This window comes from Ranitomeya imitator, unplaced genomic scaffold, assembly GCF_032444005.1.
Source record: "Ranitomeya imitator isolate aRanImi1 unplaced genomic scaffold, aRanImi1.pri SCAFFOLD_172, whole genome shotgun sequence".
In the NCBI taxonomy this organism is placed as follows: Eukaryota; Metazoa; Chordata; class Amphibia; order Anura; family Dendrobatidae; genus Ranitomeya; species Ranitomeya imitator.
This window is the reverse complement of record NW_027193951.1, coordinates 73,672-96,345: the sequence shown is the minus strand read 5'-3', so window position 1 is coordinate 96,345 and position 22,674 is coordinate 73,672. Positions and strand designations below refer to the sequence as shown.

Here is a 22,674-nt window from a genome sequence, read left to right as displayed (position 1 = left end):
AGTGTCGTTTTCAGTTACCCAATGTAGGGCATTGCAGTAGCTCGGGTATCCATGGTTACGACCACTAACCACTAACTGTCACTATATGAGTGGATGTAACCATTGATACCTAAGTTACTGCAATGGCCTACATGGTGTAAGCGACCGTGAATCAGAATAACTACTAAATTTCAAATTTGAGGTATTTGCTAATATTATATCTTCTACATATTGGGATAGGATCTTGGGGATGGAAATTCCCCTTTAATCTCCAGCAGAGGAACTCTGTTAGTTTCCTGATACTCTTCCAGACTTGCATCCTGCGATCAATAAAAGCCTTAAGGTACCTTCACACTGATCAACTTTCCAACGATCACGACCAGCAATACGACCTGGCCGGGATCGTTGGAAAGTCCTTGTGTGGTCGCTGGGGAGCTGTCACACAGACAGCTCTCCAGCGACCAACGATGCCGAAGTCCCCAGGTAACCAGGGTAAACATCGGGTTACTAAGCGCGGCCCTGCGCTTAGTAACCTGATGTTTACCCTGGTTACCCGGGGACTCATCGCTGGATCGGCGTCACACACGCCGATCCAGAGATGACAGCGGGTGACCTGACGACAAAGTAAAGTTCTGGCCTTCTAGCCCCGACCAGCGATGTCACAGCAGGATCCTGATCGCTGCTGCGTGTCAAACACAACGAGATCGCTATCCAGGACGCTGCAACGTCACGGATCGCTATCGTTATCGTTCAAAAGTTGCTCAGTGTGACGGTACCTTTAGGTGGAGAGACTTCAATGAGATACTACCAGAATGACAGACTGAACGTCTGAATGAGGCTGTCACCGACAGGCAGTGACGCAGAGCTCTATCTAATATCTGAATTGTGTAAAGATCACTCAGCTGGAGGATGGGGAGAAGGACAGTAGTAAGGTTTAACTATCTCATTAAGGTGGAAAGGAGAAATCACCTGGACATATCACCTTATCTTAGAGGAGGACAAGGAATGGACAATAAGAGAACAGCCTCCTTCTGTAGTTGTTTTCTAAAAGTAATTGCTGTTGTGAATTCTGCTTTTGAGCTCCCTCTGGTGGTAGTAGATGGTAATGCAGTTGTTCCTGGGCTGCAGTCTTGGACAGGTGTATCTGCTAATTGCAGTTCTGACTGGGGTATTTAGGCTTGCAGGACTCATTAGTCCTTGCCAGTTGTCAATGTTTTTTGGGATATGATGGATCTCTGTCTGGCTTCTCCTGCTTGGCGGCCATTTCAGCAAAGATAAGTGTCTGTTTCTTTTTCTGTGGCACACAGGCTGTGTGCTTGTTTTTGATTGTATTCCTGCTCTGATTGTAGGATTCGCTGGAGTTGCAGATATACGCTCCTACGTCTTTAGTTAGATGTAGGAAGTTTTTGTATATTCTGCTGTGGATATTTTTGAAGGGTTTTAATACTGACCGCACAGAACTCTGTCCTATCCTGTCCTATTTTAGCTAGAGTGGTCTCCTGTGCTAATCCTGTTTTTCTGCCTGTGTGTGTTTTTTCCTCTCCGACTCACCACCAATATTTGTGGGGGGCTGTCTATCCTTTGGGGATCTGCTCTGAGGCAAGATAGTATTCCTATTTCCATCTTTAGGGGTATTTAGTCCTCCGGCTGTGACGAGGTGTCTAGGATTGGTTAGGTACACTCCATGGCTACTTCTAGTTGCGGTGTTAAGATCAGGATTTGCGGTCAGTATAGTGACCACCTACTCCAGTGAAAGTTTTCATGCTGCTCCAAGGTCACCGGATCATAACAAATTGCATCCTAGAGAGCAGGAAGATGTCCTGTATCTGTTCAAAGGGAGAGAGCATTTTAAGGAATAAAAATGCCCAGGGTTAGAGACCCGGAAGACAGATTCTTCTGAAGAGGAGTAGACTGGGCAGAATATGGTCTCTTGAAGGAATTAAGAACCAAGCTGGACTTGAGACCCAACTGGGGCAAGAAGACCCAGGAAAGAGAAGGGTGTAATGGAAAAATTGAAAATGCGACTATGAAAATGGTCTTCGAAGTAGGATGATGAGAGTGTGGGTAACTGCCTGAATCATAGAACAACCTGACTAGAGAAAAAAGAAGAATTAAGAACTCTGCATTCAATAGCCATGTTGATAGTGAAGGACCGTGATTATGGATGGAAGGGGTGACCCTGGGGAACCAGGTCTGGATAATCCAGCAGTCTACATGGAGTGTCTTCGAGAAAATTGATTACTTCTGCATTCAAGATCTTCTGGGTTCGTCCAGAACCACGAGGATGACTGGGGAACACTTTCCGACTAGATCTTTTTGAGACATTTCCTTCTGTCTGACTAGCATCAGGTCAATGTCTGGAGTGCCCCACCGGAGACCAGTCTGGAGGAAAATGTCCAGGTGAAGACTGCTTTCTCTCTGCCTTTTGTGGTTTTGGAAATCTCCTGCCCAGTAGTCCAGAGCGGGTATATGCACTGCTGACATTGCATTAAATTCTTTATTCTGCAATAGCAAGAATCCAAAAAAGTCTGCTATGGATAAATGAGTGTTTCATTCTGGTTGATATTAGGCCACAGTGGTGGCATTGTCAGACTGGATCCGGACGGGTAGACCTAACAGCGCTCCTACTAATGGAAAAAAAACAGACGAATGGCCCTGATCTCCAAGATGTTGAGGGCTTTGTGAAGCTTCCCATCCAGATGACTGGCATCCGCATCATAATCTGCCAATGAAAAGGAAGAAAATGGCAATAAAGGAAGGACTCCACCAGCAGACACTACTTGACGCTGGAAACACAAAAAAGCACAGTAAAACCAAAAACACCCTGCAGCAAAAAAATCACAGTGGACAGCAAGTGCTAGTAAAAAGATGGAAAAAACAGGGTATTTGGTTGATACGTTTTTTGCAAAAAATGTATATTAAGCCGCTCTACCAAATGTCAAGGTATACCCATATCAGAGCAGTCCTAACTAATGTATGTAATCCCTATCTGATGTATTTAAAACCTGGTCATATGTACAATACGTGTATGAGCAGGATTCAGAAAAGGAATGTCCATGTGGACACGCTGGACAGAACGGCTCCTGTGTGCACAGCTCAAAAAAAGAGGGGTGGAGGCCTCCCCAGTCTTGTGGACACAAGAAAACAATTATGTAAAACCAGAACACATGAGCTGTGCGCACAGTGAACAAGCCCATAGAGACAAGTTCACACCACCAAGAGACTCTTGGTGGTGTGAACATGTCTCTACGGGCTTGTTCACTGGGAAGGCCTCCACCCCTCTTTTTTTTGAGCTGTGCGCACAGGAGCCGTTCTGTCCAGCGTGTCCACATGGACATTTCTTTTCTGAATCCTGCTCATATAGGTATTGTACATATGACCAGGTTTTAAATACATCAGATAGGGATTACCTACATTAGGTAGGACTGCTCTGATATGGGTATACCTTGACGTTTGGTAGAGCGGCTTAATATACATTTTTTGCAAAAAAAATGTATCAACCAAATACCCAGTTTTTTCCATCTATTTACTAGCACTTGCTGTCCACTGTGATTTTTTTTGCAACAGAGTGTTTTTGGTTTTACTGTGCTTTTTTGTGTTTTCAAGTCTCTTGGTGGTGTGAGCATGTCTCTACGGGCTTGTTCACTGTGTGCGCAGCTCATGTGTTCTGGTACTACTTGACGCTGGGTAGGAAAATTGGACGATTCAAGAAGAGTAGTTTTGTCCCAACAAGATAGGAGTAAGCTGCAGGGGCATGATATTGTAACTGTGCAAAGACAATTGTCTAATTGTCTCTGGCAGTAACCATGTTGCCCAGAATGCTCAAGTAGAAGCGGAGGTGAAATGGCATCGGGAAATGTGTTCTGGTTCAGCGACTGGAAATATTGTTGTATTGAAGAAAAACATCTATGTTTGAACTGTGTTTTCATAAGAATCTTGTCCAGGTAGGAGATGTCCATTCAGGGCCGCCATCAGAGCATGACAGCCGTGACTGGCGTATGGGGACCGGTGAGCAGAGGGGGCCCGCATCGGGCCCCGTCTCATCTGCTCACCGGGTTCCCCCTGCAGGCGCTGCGGCAGCGGCACACTATTGACGTGCGGGCCCGCGCCCGCACGTCAATAGTTAACAGCCGCCAGCCAGTCTGAGGCTGGCAGCTGAATAGGGCCGCAGTGCGCACTCGCCGGCGTCGCCGGCCTCTGACGTCATTGTCAGCCGCCGGTGGGCCCGGCGAGTGCGTCTGTGTGGAGCCTGGGGGGATCTTCGCCCGGCGCAGGAGCATGGCCAGGTAAGAAGTCGTGTTTTTTTTTTTTCTTTGAGAGCTGCCTGCGATCCAGGGGGGCCCTGGGGGCAGGATGATGGACACACAGGGGCAGAAATGCTGGACACAGTGTGGCAGAATGGTGGACACACAGGGGCAGAAATGCTGGACACAGTGGGACAGAATGGTGGACACGCAGTGGGGCAGAATGGTGGACACAGTGGGGCAGAATGCTGGACACACAGGGGCAGAAATGCTGGACACAGTGGGGAAGAAATGCTGGACACAGTGGGGCAGAAATGCTGGACACAGTGGGGCAGAATGCTGGACACAGTGGGGCAGAATGCTGGACACAGTGGGGCAGAATGCTGGACACAGTGGGGCAGAAATGCTGGATACAGTGGGACAGAATGGTGGACACAGTGGGGCAGAATGCTGGACACACAGGGGCAGAAATGCTGGACACAGTGGTGCAGAATGGTGGACACAGTGGGGCAGAATGCTGGACACAGTGGGGCAGAAATGCTGGACACAGTGGGGCAGAATGGTGGACACACAGGGGCAGAAATGCTGGACACAGTGGGGCAGAATGCTGGACACAGTGGGGCAGAATGCTGGACACAGTGGGGCAGAAATGCTGGACACAGTGGGGCAGAAATGCTGGACACAGTAGGGCAGAATGGTGGACACAGTGGGGCAGAAATGCTGGACACAGTGGGACAGAATGATGGACACACAGTGGGGCAGAATGGTGGACACAGTGGGGCAGAATGCTGGACACAGTGGGGCAGAAATGCTGGACACAGTGGGGTAGAATGGTGGACACACAGGGGCAGAAATGCTGGACACAGTGGGGCAGAATGCTGGACACAGTGGGGCAGAATGCTGGACACAGTTGGGCAGAAATGCTGGACACAGTGGGGCAGAATGGTGGACACAGTGGGGCAGAAATGCTGGACACAGTGCGGCAGAATGGTGGACACAGTGGCGCAGAAATGCTGGACACAGTGGGACAGAATGGTGGACACACAGTGGGGCAGAATGGTGGATACAGTGGGGCAGAATGGTGGACACAGTGGGGCAGAAATGCTGGACACAGTGGGGCAGAAATGCTGGACACAGTGGGACAGAATGGTGGACACACAGTGGGGCAGAATGGTGGACACACAGTGGGGCAGAATGCTGGACACACAGGGGCATAAATGCTGGACACAGTGGGGCAGAATGGTGGACACAGTGGGGCAGAATGGTGGACACAGTGGGGCAGAAATGCTGGACACAGTGGGGCAGAAATGCTGGACACAGTGGGGCAGAATGCTGGACACAGTGGGGCAGAAATGCTGGACACAGTGGGGCAGAAATGCTGGACACAGTGGGACAGAATGGTGGACACACAGTGGGGCAGAATGGTGGACACAGTGGGGCAGAAATGCTGGACACAGTGGGGCAGAATGGTGGACACAGTGGGGCAGAAATGCTGGACACAGTGGGGCAGAATGGTGGACACAGTGGGGCAGAAATGCTGGACACAGTGGGACAGAATGGTGGACACAGTGGGGCAGAATGCTGGACACAGTGGGGCAGAATGGTGGACACAGTGGGGCAGAATGGTGGACACACAGGGGCAGAAATGCTGGACACAGTGGGGCAGAATGCTGGACACAGTGGGGCAGAATGCTGGACACAGTGGGGCAGAATGCTGGACACAGTGGGGCAGAATGCTGGACACACAGGGGCAGAAATGCTGGACACAGTGGGGCAGAATGGTGGACACACAGGGGCAGAAATGCTGGACACAGTGGGGCAGAATGCTGGACACAGTGGGGCAGAAATGCTGGACACAGTGGGACAGAATGGTGGACACAGTGGGGCAGAATGCTGGACACAGTGGGGCAGAATGGTGAACACACAGGGGCAGAAATGCTGGACACAGTGGGGCAGAATGGTGGACACAGTGGGGCAGAAATGCTGGACACAGTGGGGCAGAATGGTGGACACAGTGGGGCAGAAATGCTGGACACAGTGGGACAGAATGGTGGACACACAGTGGGGCAGAATGGTGGACACAGTGGGGCAGAATGGTGGACACAGTGGGGCAGAAATGCTGGACACAGTGGGGCAGAATGGTGGACACACAGGGGCAGAAATGCTGGACACAGTGGGGCAGAATGCTGGACACAGTGGGGCAGAATGCTGGACACAGTGGGGCAGAAATGCTGGACACAGCGGGGCAGAATGGTGGACACACAGTGGGGCAGAATGGTGGACACAGTGGGGCAGAATGGTGGACACACAGGGGCAGAAATGCTGGACACAGTGAGGCAGAATGGTGGACACAGTCGAGCAGAATGGTGGACACACAGGGGCAGAAATGCTGGACACAGTGGGGCAGCATGCTGGACACAGTGGGGCAGAATGCTGGACACAGTGGGGCAGAAATGCTGGACACAGTGGGGCAGAATGGTGGACACAGTGGGGCAGAAATGCTGGACACAGTGGGGCAGAATGGTGGACACAGTGGGGCAGAAATGCTGGACACATTGGGACAGAATGGTGGACACAGTGGGACAGAATGGTGGACACAGTGGGGCAGAATGCTGGACACAGTGGGGCAGAATGGTGGACACAGTGGGGCAGAAATGCTGGACACAGCGGGGCAAATGGTGGACACACAGTGGGGCAGAATGGTGGACACAGTGGGGCAGAATGGTGGACACACAGGGGCAGAAATGCTGGACACAGTGGGGCAGAATGGTGGACACAGTGGGGCAGAATGGTGGACACACAGGGGCAGAAATGCTGGACACAGTGGGGCAGAATGCTGGACACAGTGGGACAGAAATGCTGGACACAGTGGGGCAGAATGGTGGACACAGTGGGGCAGAAATGCTGGACACAGTGGGGCAGAATGGTGGACACAGTGGGGCAGAAATGCTGGACACATTGGGACAGAATGGTGGACACAGTGGGACAGAATGGTGGACACAGTGGGGCAGAATGCTGGACACAGTGGGGCAGAATGGTGGACACACAGGGGCAGAAATGCTGGACACAGTGGGGCAGAATGGTGGACACAGTGGGGCAGAATGGTGGACACACAGGGGCAGAAATGCTGGACACAGTGGGGCAGAATGCTGGACACAGTGGGGCAGAAATGCTGGACACAGCGGGGCAGAATGGTGGACACACAGTGGGGTAGAATGGTGGACACAGTGGGGCAGAATGGTGGACACACAGGGGCAGAAATGCTGGACACAGTGGGGCAGAATGGTGGACACAGTGGGGCAGAATGGTGGACACACAGGGGCAGAAATGCTGGACACAGTGGGGCAGCATGCTGGACACAGTGGGGCAGAATGCTGGACACAGTGGGGCAGAAATGCTGGACACAGTGGGGCAGAATGGTGGACACAGTGGGGCAGAAATGCTGGACACATTGGGACAGAATGGTGGACACAGTGGGACAGAATGGTGGAGACAGTGGGGCAGAATGCTGGACACAGTGGGGCAGAATGGTGGACACACAGGGGCAGAAATGCTGGACACAGTGGGGCAGAATGGTGGACACAGTGGGGCAGAATGGTGGACACACAGGGGCAGAAATGCTGGACACAGTGGGGCAGAATGCTGGACACAGTGGGGCAGAATGCTGGACACAGTGGGGCAGAGTGCTGGACACAGTGGGGCAGAATGGTGGACACACAGGGGCAGAAATGGTGGACACACAGGGGCAGAAATGCTGGACACAGTGGGGCAGAATGCTGGACACAGTGGGGCAGAATGCTGGACACAGTGGGGCAGAATGCTGGACACACAGGGGCAGAAATGCTGGACACAGTGGGGCAAAATGCTGGACACACAGGGGCAGAAATGCTGGACACAGTGGGGCAGAAATGCTGGACACAGTGGGGCAGAATGCTGGAGACAGTGGGGCAGAAATGCTGGACACAGTGACAGGGTCAGAATGTTGGACACAGTGACAGGGGCAGAATGCTGGACACAGGGGCAGACTGTGAGACCCAGGGGCAGAATGCTGGACACACGGTGGGGCAGAATGTTGGAGACAGTGGGGCAGAAATGCTGGACACAGTGGGGCAGAATGCTGGACACAGTGACAGGGGCAGAATGCTGGACACAGGGGCAGAATGCTGGACATTGGGGCAGAATGCGAGACACAGTGGGGCAGAATGCTGGACACACAGTGGGGCAGAATGCTGGACACACAGTGGGGCAGAATGCTGGACACACAGTGGGGCAGAATGCTGGACACACAGTGGGGCAGAATGCTGGACACACAGTGGGCAGAATGTTGGAGACAGTGGGGCAGAATGCTGGAGACAGTGGGGCAGAATGCTAGACACAGTGGGGCAGAAATGCTGGACACAGTGACAGGGGCAGAAATGCTGGACACAGTGACAGGGGCAGAATGCTGGACACAGGGGCAGACTGTGAGACCCAGGGGCAGAATGCTGGACATTGGGGCAGAATGCGAGACACGGGGCAGAATGGAGATACGGGGCATGATTGGAGACACGGGGCAGGATGAAAGACATGGGGGCATGACTGGAGACAGATGGGGCAGGATTGGAGACAGATGGGGCAGAATGGAGACACAGGGGGCATGATTGGAGACAAGTGTCAGGATTGCAGACATGGGGGCATGGTTGGAGACATAGGGGGCAGAATGGAGACATGGGGCATGATTGGAGACACTGGGGGCAGAATTGGAGACAGATCGTGCAGGATCATGGGGCAGGATGGATATGATGGAGACAGATGGGGCAGGATGGAGAGATCACATGGGGAGATCATATGGGGCAGAATGGATACTCATGAGGGCAGGATGGGAGAACATCTGGCTGACGCCAGGAATGAGACACACGGGGCCAGGCTGGGGGATATTATTAATACCATAGAGCTAATTTAGGGATATTATTACTGCAGTGATGTATTTATTTTATTTTTTGAGTATACTGTTTTAAATGGGGGGCGGTCCTGTTACTGTATAGAGTGATACTATGTCGCCTTCTTCATGTGGTGTAATGTAGAAGTTGTGAATAATTAAGTAATGTGTTCTGCAAGCGGAGCTCGAGATAACTGTGTTATTTCCTGCAGAGAGAAGTCCTGGCTGGATGAAATGATGGCGGTCTGTGCTGGATGAAAGATGAAGGACTTCACCTAGAGACGTCACTGGTGAGTCAGTGTGTTACCTATACACTGACACTATACACTGTATACAGAGCTCCTGTGTATAATTTCACTAGTGATCACTATATTATCTGTACACAGACACTGCATACTAAGTACAGATCTCCTGTGTATAATGGCACTTATGGTGATAGTATGGTGCTTTTTTTTAAATTACTGATCAGAATTGTAGTATTCAGTCACTATGTGGTGGTAGTATGTGATCTGGACATGGTGTAGCGGTATTTGTTATTTGTATGTGATATTATTCGATCACTGTGGTGGTAATATGTCATCTGGTCATGGTGTTGTGGTATTTGTTCCTTCTATGTGATATTATTGGGCATTTTAAAAATTGAAAAATAAATAAAAATATACCTAAATTGTATTCCATATTTTAACAAATATTTAATAGGTTACAGTAGAGTAGGGCCCGGCCAAAAGTGTCTACCGTGTTATGGTGGCGACTTAAAAAATCTTTTGTCCAAAACAAAAGCTGCCTGCTATGTATGTGATCTGGTGATGGGAACTGTCAATGTGTGATTGGTAAGAAGTGTAGTTTTTCCAAGAGAGAGCGGTGGGACTGTGGACAGTTCGAGGGGTGGAGCCCGGAGGCGGGGCTGGGGTGGAGCCTGGGTGGAGTCTCAAGGGGGCCCCGAAAATTTTGCCAGTATGGGGCCCCGAAATTTCTAGTGGCAGCCCTGTGTCCATTTCCCTGGCACCAGAGGACCACAATGGCAGGCTTGATCTTTGTGAACATGCTTGGGTCGTAAGCGAGCCCAAAGGAGAAAGCCCCAATTATAAGTTATTGACTGCGAAACAAAGAAAAACCTGAGTTGTGACAGATGCACAGGATGGCATAGGTGTTCTGAATATCCACAGAGTATAGAAACACTTCCTTAAGTCTCTGACGGAAAGACTACATTTTTGCAGCCATGGTCTGACCTGTTCAGGTCCAGGATTGGCCAAACCATTCTTTTTGGACAATGATGAAGAGGTTTGCATAAAAAATCTTAAGCGCCTTTGCACAAGAGCTAGAACAATAATCCCTGATTAAGTGAGATGTGTTGGAAATGGAAGACCAGAAGGACTAGATCATAGAATCCAGTAAAATATCTGGAGGAGGCAAACTCTGATGAAGTGTCTCTATGGTGAAGTCCACGTGTACCAGAAATTAAGATAACAGCTCACCCGAAAATCTTCCTGGATGGGGGAGTGTTTTTGTAATGCTGAGGGAAAACTTTTTGCCTCTGGAACCTGGAATACGTTTCCATCTTTGCACCCACACAGCCAATCAGACCGGGCTTGTTGGAAGGTCTCTTCATCTTTTGAGATGCGGAGTCCACTCTTGGCAGATGGAAGAGAACTGGTGAAGACAGTGACTCGGACTGTCAGCTTGGCGATTGGACCTGACTGTGGAAGCAGAGTTCTCTTCAGGCATCTGAAATAATCTTTGTCCATCTTGGTGACACAGGCGAAAGCCCTGAAAAGGAAGGACTGCAGCCAAGAACACAACAGATCAACACAATGTTGATTGAAGCGTGAACAGCCATGAGACAAAGCAGAGATAATTATCTGGTGGAAAATCTGCTCTGTGAGATTCAGTAGCACAGTTGTAAGGCTACGTTCACACTAGCGTTGTGCGCCGCTGCGACGGCGACGCAACACACAACGCACGCAAAAACGCAGCAAAACGCACGCAAAAACGCTGCGTTTTGCGACGCATGCGTCGGTTTTTGCCGAAATTTGGACGCAAGAAAAATGCAACTTGTTGCGTTTTCTTGGTCCGACGCTAGCGGCAAAAAAGACGCATGCGTCGCACAACGCAACTAAAAAAAAACGCATGCGTCCCCCATGTTAAATATAGGGGCGCATGACGTATGCGTCGCCGCTGCGTCGCCCGACGCAAACGAGCATAACGCTAGTGTGAACGTTACCTAAGAGCCCCAGAAAAGATGCCCAGGTGCTGATGTACTGGCCTGTCAGTTACACCCTTGGCATCCCAAGTGGCGGTGAAAACAGGGCACGAACACCAACCTCGCCCAAAAGGGCAGACTTGTCCAAGGATTGAAAGTCTAGCCATGGTATCTCGGAGAGAAGTGGCACTCGAGCATGGTAATGGATAACTGGAAGATGAGGGTCCACCAGGGAGAGACGAGGTTGTGACAGTCCAGGTTCGCTTCAGTCTGAATGGTGGTCCGATTCTGGTGGTGGTTAAGCCTCAGAAGATGGGGGAGTGAGATGGCAAATACATAGTGGGAGGAAAGGAGACGACTATGAAGTTGCTCAAGGCTGCTTGGACCTCTGCTGCGAATTGCCTTGTTGGTGCGGAGAAGCTAGTTGGTCTGATTCTCTTTCGGAGGTGGTCAGCGTACCAGGTGGTTGTTGGCATAGATAAAGATGCTCCATAACTGTTTCATACAAGAAGTGGGTGCGCTCTCATTGCAGGCCGCAAAGGTAGGGGATTATGCCAGTAAGCCGGTGTAGTCTGCTGAGGAGCCAACTTTTTATTTAAAGGAAGCTGTCACGTCAAGTAATGCTATTATGCTGGATATCGAATGGTGCTTGGACGCTGCACCTTAGTGAAAACAAATTTTATTAGTCCCGGGAGCTGCCGGCTTTCGTTCCAAGTACTGGGACGTGCTTTCATCCGCTGCTGACAATGCTATGAGCGATAACTAGCCACGCTGGTTGAGAGCTGTGTTTTCAGTATGGTGGCCGTTCAGCTTTCTAACACTATGAACCTGCTGGTTCACCCTCGGCATGGGTTAAGGAGAGAGCCTCCCGATTATGAAGGTCTGCGCCGATCAAGGGAGGAGAGCGTGCATACCTCCTCTCCATTCATTCTCTATGGGACCAGGTATGTAATCACCAATGCAAGGTAAAAGGAAGGACTCAAACCACAGGATGCAAACCATTTAAGGGAAAAAAAATGTATTCCTTTAATGGTAGTTTTTTTTGTCAATGTAGACTTTAAGGCTGGCGTCACACTCAGCGTAAGACAATACGGTCCGTATATTACGGCCGTAATATGCATAAAAGTCCCCAAAATAGTGGTCCGTAGCTCCTCCGTAGGCAGGGTGTGTCAGCGTATTTTGCGCATGGCATCCTCCGTATGTAATCCGTATAGCATCCGTACTGCGTGTTTTTCTCGCAGGCTTGCAAAACCAACATACGGATTTACAATGGATCCATGTGTTAAAAAAAACAAAACATATATACTGTCTATATATATATATATATATATATATATATATATGTCAGTAGACACATATATGTATATATATTAATATTTCATCCAGCGCGAGATAGCTTTAAAGCCGTTAATTCAATTGCCGGCTTTTGCTATCTCCTTCCTAAACGCGACATGATATGAGACATGGTTACATACAGTAAACCATCTCAGATCCACATTTTTTTTTGCATATTCCACACTACTAATGTTAGTAGTGTGTATATGCAAAATTTGGCCGTTCTAGCTATTAAATTAAAGGGTTAAATGGCGGAAAAAATTGGCGTGGGCTCCCGCGCAATTTTCTCTGCCAGAGTAGTAAAGCCAGTGACTGAGGGCAGATATTAATAGCCTGGAGAGGGTCCATGGTTATTGCCCCCCCCCCCCCCCCCTGGCTAAAAACACCTGCCCCCAGCCACCCCAGAAAAGGCACATCTGTAAGATGCGCCTATTCTGGCACTTGGCCACTCTCTTCCCACTCCCGTGTAGCGGTGGGATATGGGGTAATGAAGGGTTAATGCCACCTTGCTATTGTAAGGTGACATTAAGCCAGATTAATAATGGAGAGGCGTCAATTATGACACCTATCCATTATTAATCCAATAGTAGTAAAGGGTTAAAAAAAACACAAACACATTATTTAAAAGTATTTTAATTAAATAAAAACAAAGGTTGTTGTAATATTTTATTCTACGCTCAATCCATCTGAAGACCCTCGCTCTGTAACAAAGAAAAAATAATAAACCAACAATATACATACTGTTATGAAAGGCAATTCAGTAACACAATGTACATAGCGATCAGAGCACATACAGTGATCTGATAATAACCCAAAATTATAGAACGAGCTCTGAGACGTGGGAACTCTGTAGACTGCAATACCTGATCCTCTCCAAACACAACTAGAGGCAGCTGTGGATTGCGCCTAACACTACCTATGCAACTCGGCACAGCCTGAGAAACTAACTAGCCTGAAGATAGAAAAATCAGCCTTCCTTGCCTCAGAGAAATACCCCAAAGGAAAAGGCAGCCCCCCACATATAATGACTGTGAGTAAGATGAAAAGACAAACGTAGGGATGAAATAGATTCAGCAAAGTGAGGCCCGATATTCTAGACAGAACGAGGATAGTAAAGATAACTTTGCCGTCTACATAAAACCCTAAAGAAAAACCACGCAAAGGGGGCAAAAAGACCCTCCGTGCCGAACTAACAGCACGGAGGTACACCCTTTGCGTCTCAGAGCTTCCAGCAAAACAAATAGACAAGCTGGACAGAAAAGATAGCAACAAATAGCAAAGAAGCACTTAGCTATGCAGAGCAGCAGGCCGCAGGAATGATCCAGAGAAACACCAGTCCAACACTGGAACATTGACAGGAAGCATGAATCAAAGCATCAGGTGGAGTTAAGTAGCGAAGCAGCTAACGACCTCTCCAGATCACCTGAGGGAGGAACCTCAGAAGCTGCAGTACCACTTTCCTCCACAAACGGAAGCTCCCAGAGAGAATCAGCCGAAGTACCACTTGTGACCACAGGAGTGAGCTCTGCCACAGAATTCATAACAACATACCTTCCGAAGATCTGTAACGTCCCACGATGTAAATCCATCTGAAGGGGTTAAAATATTTTAACCGCAAATGAAGGTAAATATAGGTTATTGACCTACTTTACCTTCATTCCCCGGGGTTTTGCAGCCACGAGCACCACTGCATTAGCAGAGCTCCTGGCTGCAAAATAAGATAATAATACCAAAGAATTTGTGTTTGCAATGATTTTCAGGAAGAAACTGAGTATTATCTGACAGAATTGCAGGGGTGTCAATACTTTTGGCCATGACTGTATATATATATATATATAGACAGTATATATGTTTTTATGTTTTTTTTTACACATGGATCCCTTGTATAGCCGTATGTCGGTTTTGCAAGCCTGCGAGAAAAACATGCAGTACGGATGCCATATGGATTACATACGGAGGATGCCATGCGCAAAATACGCTGACACACCCCGCCTACAGAGGAGTTACGGACCACTATTTTGGGGACTTTTATGCGTATTACGGCCGTAGTATACGGACCGTATTGTCTTACGCCGAGTGTGACGGCCTAACACAGAGGAGAATGTTGTGCTGCAGTTCTGTATTGCTGCCACCTTCTGGCCAACGTAATTATGTCTCTGAAACAGAAGACATAATAATGAAGTTTCCAACGCTGGGCCCCTCTCCCCCTCTGGGCCCCTGTGCAGTTGCACCGGCTGCACAGGCAGTATGTCCGCCCCTGTCTTGACTGTAGGCCCGAACTTCAGACCACAATGTTGTGTTTTTCTGTTTAGATGAGAAAAATGACAGAGGCAGCTTCAACTGGGTTAAGTTTTGTGGTAAAACCAATGAATGCACCAAAAAATAGTGGATTGTATTAATTTACTGTGAGTAAAAATGGTGATTTATAATAATTATATAATGTAATTATAGAATTGGCCGACCTGCCAAGTCAAGTGGTTTCTGCCCAGACAGGACCCAGTGACGTTCCGTTCTTTGGTCTCTTCAAGGCTCCAATTCCCAATGCCTTTCCCGGTAATATATTCTGGATGTGAGGTCTGTGTGTCTTTTCCAGTAATATAGGTTGGATGTGAGGTCTGTGTGTGTCTCCCAGTAATATAGGCTGGATGTGAGGCCTGTATGTCTCTCCCAGTAATGTAGGCTGGATGTGAGGTCTCTGTGTCTCTCCCTGTAATATAAGCTGGATGTGAGGCCTGTATGTCTCTCCCAGTAATATAGGCTGGATGTGAGGTCTGTGTGTCTCTCCCAGTAATACAGGCTGGATATGAGGTCTGTGTGTCTCTCCCAGTAATATAGGCTGGATGTGAGGCCTGTGTGTCTCCCAGTAATATAGGCTGGATGTGAGGCCTGTGTGTCTGCCAGTAATATAGGCTGGATATGAGGTCTGTGTGTCTTTCCCAGAAATATAGGCTGGATATGAGGTCTGTGTGTCTCTCCCAGTAATATAGGCTGGATGTGAGGCCTGTGTGTCTCCCAGTAATATAGGCTGGATATGAGGTCTGTGTGTCTCTCCCAGTAATATAGGCTGGATGTGAGGCCTGTATGTCTCTCCCAGTAATATAGGCTGGATGTGAGGCCTGTATGTCTCTCCCAGTAATGTAGGCTGGATGCGAGGTCTCTGTGTCTCTCCCAGTAATATAAGCTGGATGTGAGGCCTGTATGTCTCTCCCAGTAATATAGGCTGGATGTGAGGTCTGTGTGTCTCTCCCAGTAATATAGGCTGGATGTGAGGTATGTGTGTCTCCCAGTAATGTAGGCTGGATGTGAGGTCTCTGTGGGTCTCCCAGTAATATAGGCTGGATATGAGGTCTGTGTGTCTCTCCCAGTAATATAGGCTGGATGTGAGGCCTGTGTGTCTCCCAGTAATATAGGCTGGATGTGAGGCCTGTGTGTCTCCCAGTAATATAGGCTGGATGTGAGTTCTCTGTGTCTCTCCCAGTAATATAGGCTGGATGTGAGGTCTGTGTGTCTCTCCCAGTAAAACAGGCTGGATATGAGGTCTGTGTGTCTCTCCCAGTAATATAGGCTGGATGTGAGACCTGTGTGTCTCCCAGTAATATAGGCTGGATGTGAGGCCTGTGTGTCTCCCAGTAATATAGGCTGGATATGAGGTCTGTGTGTCTCTCCCAGAAATATAGGTTGGATATGAGGTCTGTGTGTCTCTCCCAGTAATATAGGCTGGATGTGAGGCCTGTGTGTCTCCCAGTAATATAGGCTGGATATGAGGTCTGTGTGTCTCTCCCAGTAATATAGGCTGGATGTGAGGCCTGTATGTCTCTCCCAGTAATATAGGCTGGATGTGAGGCCTGTATGTCTCTCCCAGTAATGTAGGCTGGATGTGAGGTCTCTGTGTTTCTCCCAGTAATATAAGCTGGATGTGAGGCCTGTATGTCTCTCCCAGTAATATAGGCTGGATGTGAGGTCTCTGTGTCTCTCCCAGTAATATAGGCTGGATGTGAGGTCTGTGTGTCTCTCCCAGTAATATAGGGTGGATGTGAGGTATGTGTGTCTCCCAGTAATGTAGGCTGGATGTGAGGTCTCTGTGGCTCTCCCAGTAATATAGGCTGAATATGAGGTCTGTGTGTCTCTCCCAGTAATATAGGCTGGATGTGAGGCCTGTGTGTCTCCCAGTAATATAGGCTGGATGTGAGGCCTGTGTGTCTCCCAGTAATATAGGCTGGATATGAGGTCTGTGTGTCTCTCCCAGAAATATAGGCTGGATATGAGGTCTGTGTGTCTCTCCCAGTAATATAGGCTGGATGTGAGGCCTGTGTGTCTCCCAGTAATATAGGCTGGATATGAGGTCTGTGTGACTCTCCCAGTAATATAGGCTGGATGTGAGGCCTGTGTGTCTCCCAGTAATATAGGCTGGATGTGAGGCCTGTGTGTCTCCCAGTAATATAGGCTGGATGTGAGGTCTGTGTGTCCCCATTAATATAGGCTGGATGTGAGGTCTGTGCGTCTCCCAGTCAGGGGTGGATTAAGGGTAGCCAGGGCCCCGGGCTGTTCAGACACTGTGGGCCCCCCCGGTCATGTGACGGGGGTCATGTGACGGGGTCATGATATACCCGAACCAGATTATTCCAGAAAAATGGCCGGGCCCTACTCTACTGTAACCTATTAAATATTTGTTAAAATCTGCAATACAATTTAGGTATATTTTGACCAATAATATCACATACAAGGAACAAATACCACCGCACCATGACCAGACCACAAATTACAACCACAGTGATCGAATAATATCACATACAAGGAACAAATACCACCGCACCATGACCAGACTACAAATTACAAACACAGTGATCGAATAATATCACATACAAGGAACAAATACCACCGCACCATGACCAGACCACAAATTACAACCACAGTGATCGAATAATATCACATACAAGGAACAAATACCACCGCACCATGTCAAGACCACATATTACCACCACTTGGTGACCCAATAGCACATACAAGGGACAAATACTGCGACACCATTTCCAGACCACATATTACCACCACATAGTGACTGAATACTACAATACTGATCAGTAATAAAAAATAAAAAAACACACAATACTATCACAAGTGCCAGTATTCACAGGAGATCTGTAGTTAGTATGCAGTGTCTGTGTAGAGGTAATACAGAGATCACTGGTGGTATTATACACAGGAGCTCTGTATATAATGTATAGGTAATACAGTGATCACTGGTGACATTGTACACAGGACCTCTGTATATAGTATACAGTGTATAGTGTCAGTGTATAGGTAACACTGACTTACCAGTGACGTCTCTAGGTGAAATCCTTCATCTTTCATCCAGCACAGACCGCCATCATTTCTTCCAGGCAGGACTCGTTTCTGCAGGAAATAACACAGTTATCTCGAGCTCCGCTTGTAGAACACATTACTTAATTTTTCACAACTTCTACATTACACCACATGAAGAAAAAAAGGCGATATAGTGTCACTCTGCACAGTAACAGGACCGCCCCCCCCCCCCCCCATTTAAAACAGTATACTCAAAAAATAAAATAAATACATCACTGCAGTAATAATATCCCTTAATTAGCCCCTATGGTAATATTCCTCACCCTGGCCCCGTGTGTCTCATTCCTGGCTCCAGCCATATGTTCTCCCATCCTGCACTCATGAGTATCCATTCTACACCATATGATCTCCCCATCCTGCCCCATCTGTCTCCATCCTGCCCCATGATCCAATCCTGCCCCATGTTTCATTCTGCCCCGTGTCTCCAATCATGCCCCATGTCTACATTCTACCCATGCCTCCAGTCCTGCCCCCAGTGTGTCCAGGAATCTGCCCCATTGTGTCCAGCATATTACCCCCAGTGTGTCCAGCATATTACCCCCAGTGTGTCCAGCAATCTGCCCCAGTGTGTCCAGCATTGCCCCCAGACAGTGGGTCCAGCAATCTGCCCCAGTGTGTCCAGCAATCTGCCCCAGTGTGTCCAGCAATCTGCCCCTGTGTCCAGCAATCTGCCCCAGTGTCTCCAGCATTGCCCCAGTGTGTCCTCCAGCAATCTGCCCCAGTGTCTCCAGCATTGCCCCAGTGTGTCCTCCAGCAATCTGCCCCAGTGTCTCCAGCAATCTGCCCCAGTGTCTCCAGCAATCTGCCCCAGTGTGTCCTCCAGCAATCTGCCCCAGTGTGTCCTCCAGCAATCTGCCCCAGTGTCTCCAGCATTGCCCCAGTGTGTCCTCCAGCAATCTGCCCCAGTGTCTCCAGCATTGCCCCAGTGTGTCCTCCAGCAATCTGCCCCAGTGTCTCCAGCATTGCCCCAGTGTGTCCTCCAGCAATCTGCGCCAGTGTCTCCAGCAATCTGCCCCAGTGTCTCCAGCAATCTGCCCCAGTGTCTCCAGCATTGCCCCAGTGTGTCCTCCAGCAATCTGCCCCAGTGTCTCCAGCATTGCCCCAGTGTCTCCAGCATTGCCCCAGTTTCTCCAGCAATCTGCCCCAGTGTCTCCAGCAATCTGCCCCAGTGTCTCCAGCAATCTGCCCCAGTGTCTACAGCAATCTGCCCCAGTGTCTCCAGCATTGCCCCAGTGTCTCCAGCAATCTGCCCCAGTGTCTCCAGCAATCATCTGCCCTAGTGTGTCCTCCAGCATTGCCCCCAGTGTCTCCAGCAATCTGCCTGTGTCTCCAGCAATCTGCCCCAGTGTCTCCAGCAATCTGCCCCAGTGTCTCCATCAATCTGCCCCAGTGTCTCCAGCATTGCCCCAGTGTGTCCTCCAGCAATCTGCCCCAGTGTCTCCAGCATTGCCCCAGTGTGTCCTCCAGCAATCTGCCCCAGTGTCTCCAGCATTGCCCCAGTGTGCCCTCCAGCATTGCGCCAGTGTGTCCTCCAGCATTGCCCCCAGTGTCTCCAGCAATCTGCCCCAGTGTCTCCAGCAATCTGCCCCAGTGTCTCCAGCAATCTGCCCCAGTGTCTCCAGCAATCTGCCCCAGTGTCTCCAGCATTGCCCCAGTGTGTCCTCCAGCAATCTGCCCCAGTGTCTTCAGCATTGCCCCAGTGTGTCCTCCAGCAATCTGCCCCAGTGTCTCCAGCATTGCCCCAGTGTGTCCTCCAGCAATCTGCCCCAGTGTCTCCAGCATTGCCCCAGTGTGTCCTCCAGCAATCTGCCCCAGTGTCTCCAGCATTGCCCCAGTGTGTCCTCCAGCAATCTGCGCCAGTGTCTCCAGCAATCTGCCCCAGTGTCTCCAGCAATCTGCCCCAGTGTCTCCAGCATTGCCCCAGTGTGTCCTCCAGCAATCTGCCCCAGTGTCTCCAGCATTGCCCCAGTGTCTCCAGCATTGCCCCAGTTTCTCCAGCAATCTGCCCCAGTGTCTCCAGCAATCTGCCCCAGTGTCTCCAGCAATCTGCCCCAGTGTCTACAGCAATCTGCCCCAGTGTCTCCAGCATTGCCCCAGTGTCTCCAGCAATCTGCCCCAGTGTCTCCAGCAATCATCTGCCCTAGTGTGTCCTCCAGCATTGCCCCCAGTGTCTCCAGCAATCTGCCTGTGTCTCCAGCAATCTGCCCCAGTGTCTCCAGCAATCTGCCCCAGTGTCTCCATCAATCTGCCCCAGTGTCTCCAGCATTGCCCCAGTGTGTCCTCCAGCAATCTGCCCCAGTGTCTCCAGCATTGCCCCAGTGTGTCCTCCAGCAATCTGCCCCAGTGTCTCCAGCATTGCCCCAGTGTGCCCTCCAGCATTGCGCCAGTGTGTCCTCCAGCATTGCCCCCAGTGTCTCCAGCAATCTGCCCCAGTGTCTCCAGCAATCTGCCCCAGTGTCTCCAGCAATCTGCCCCAGTGTCTCCAGCAATCTGCCCCAGTGTCTCCAGCATTGCCCCAGTGTGTCCTCCAGCAATCTGCCCCAGTGTCTCCAGCATTGCCCCAGTGTGTCCTCCAGCAATCTGCCCCAGTGTCTCCAGCATTGCCCCAGTGTGCCCTCCAGCATTGCCCCCCCCCCGTGTGCCCACCGTTAACCGATCAAAAAACAAAACAAAATTAAAAAAAACAAACACAGTCTCCTCACCTGACCGACGCTCCAGCGGCGAGCTCCTTGAGTCCCTCCAGCAGCGCACACTCGCCGGCGACTGACAATGACGTCAGACGCCGGCGACGTGTGCGCTGCGGCCGACTTCAGCTGCCAGCCTCCAATTGGCTGGCGGCTGTTGTTAACTATTGACGTGCGGGCACGCGCCCGCACGTCAATAGGAAACCGCCGCAGCGCCGGAAGAGGCCCGGTGAGCAGATGAGAAGGGGCCCGATGCGGACCCCCTCTCTCTGCCCACCGGGTCCGGGGGCACATTAACGCCGCCTGGCGGGCACAGTCAGTCACACTCAGGAGGATTAGCAGAGGGTCAATCTGTGCGGTAGCCCAGGGCCCCCCCACACCACTGGGCTACCGCCCATATTGACCCTCTGATAATCCGCCCCTGCTCCCAGTAATATAGGCTGGATGTGAGGTCTGTGTGTCTCCCAGTAATATTGGCTGGATGTGAGGTCTGTGTGTCTCCCAGTAATATTGGCTGGATGTGAGGTCTGTGTGTCTCCCAGTAATATAGGCTGGATGTGAGGTCTGTGTGTGTCTCCCAGTAATATAGGCTGGATGTGAGGCCTGTGTGTCTCTCCCAGTAATGTAGGCTGGATGTGAGGTCTGTGTGTCTCCCAGTAAAATAGGCTGCGGACTCTACCGCAAATGTGAACCTACCCTTAGATGGTGGCGCGAGGGCATGGCAATTGCTCCTTTTCCCATGGGGCTGTTAGATGAGTGCATGGTGGCACGAGTGCATGGCCACTGCTGTATTCCCATAGGGCTTTTAAAGTCCCATTAGCGCACAGTCGTCCTTTTGCTCTCAGAAAGCGTCCCAAGGAATTCAACATTAACAATTTTCTACTTTTTAGGTATCAGAGGCTGGAGAGGCCATGGGAGAAGAGGTAAGGCCTTACTCCCCTCATTTTAGTGTCTTCCCCGTTGCAGCAATCATTCATGAACTTGCTGTAAACTAAAAATATTTAATTTTTGATTATAAAAAATTAATTGACCACAGAAATATTGAAAATGCGACTATGAAAATGGTCTTCGAAGTAGGATGATGAGAGTGTGGGTAACTGCCTGAATCATAGAACAACCTGACCAGAGAAAAAAGAAGAATTAAGAACTCTGCATTCAATAGCCATGTTGATACTGAAGGACCGTGATTATGGATGGAAGGGGTGACCCTGGGGAACCAGGTCTGGATAATCCAGCAGTCTACATGGAGTGTCTTCGAGAAAATTGATTACTTCTGCATTCAAGATCTTCTGGGTTCGTCCAGAACCACGAGGATGACTGGGGAACACTTTTCGACTACCGGTAGATCTTTTTGAGACATTTTCTTCTGTCTGACTAGCATCAGGTCAATGTCTGGAGTGCCCCACCGGAGACCAGTCTGGAGGAAAATGTCCAGGTGAAGACTGCTTTCTCTCTGCCTTTTGTGGTTTTGGAAATCTCCCGCCCAGTAGTCCACAGCGGGTATATGCACTGCTGACATTGCATTAAATTCTTTATTCTGCAATAGCAAGAATCCAAAAAAGTCTGCTATGGATAAATGAGTGTTTCATTCTGGTTGATATTAGGCCACAGTGGTGGCATTGTCGGACTGGATCCGGACGGGTAGACCTAACAGCGCTCCTACTAATGGAAAAAAAACAGACGAATGGCCCTGATCTCCAAGATGTTGAGGGCTTTGTGAAGCTTCCCATCCAGATGACTGGCATCCGCATCATAATCTGCCAATGAAAAGGAAGAAAATGGCAATAAAGGAAGGACTCCACCAGCAGACACTACTTGACGCTGGAAACACAAAAAAGCACAGTAAAACCAAAAACACCCTGCAGCAAAAAAATCACAGTGGACAGCAAGTGCTAGTAAAAAGATGGAAAAAACAGGGTATTTGGTTGATACGTTTTTTGCAAAAAATGT

The 22,674-nt window shown here is 49.6% G+C and overlaps 1 long non-coding RNA gene across 1 annotated transcript in view; it reads left to right on the top strand.

Annotated features, from left to right (window-relative positions):
* LOC138654443 (uncharacterized) overlaps positions 1 to 21,647 on the top strand; it is a 42,191-nt gene extending 20,544 nt beyond the window's left edge. Inside the window, exons 3-4 of the long non-coding RNA XR_011316297.1 lie at positions 15,128 to 15,229; positions 21,615 to 21,647. This is a non-coding gene — a long non-coding RNA (uncharacterized lncRNA). The remainder of the gene's footprint in view (positions 1 to 15,127; positions 15,230 to 21,614) is intronic.
* The last annotated feature ends 1,027 nt before the right edge of the window (positions 21,648 to 22,674 follow it).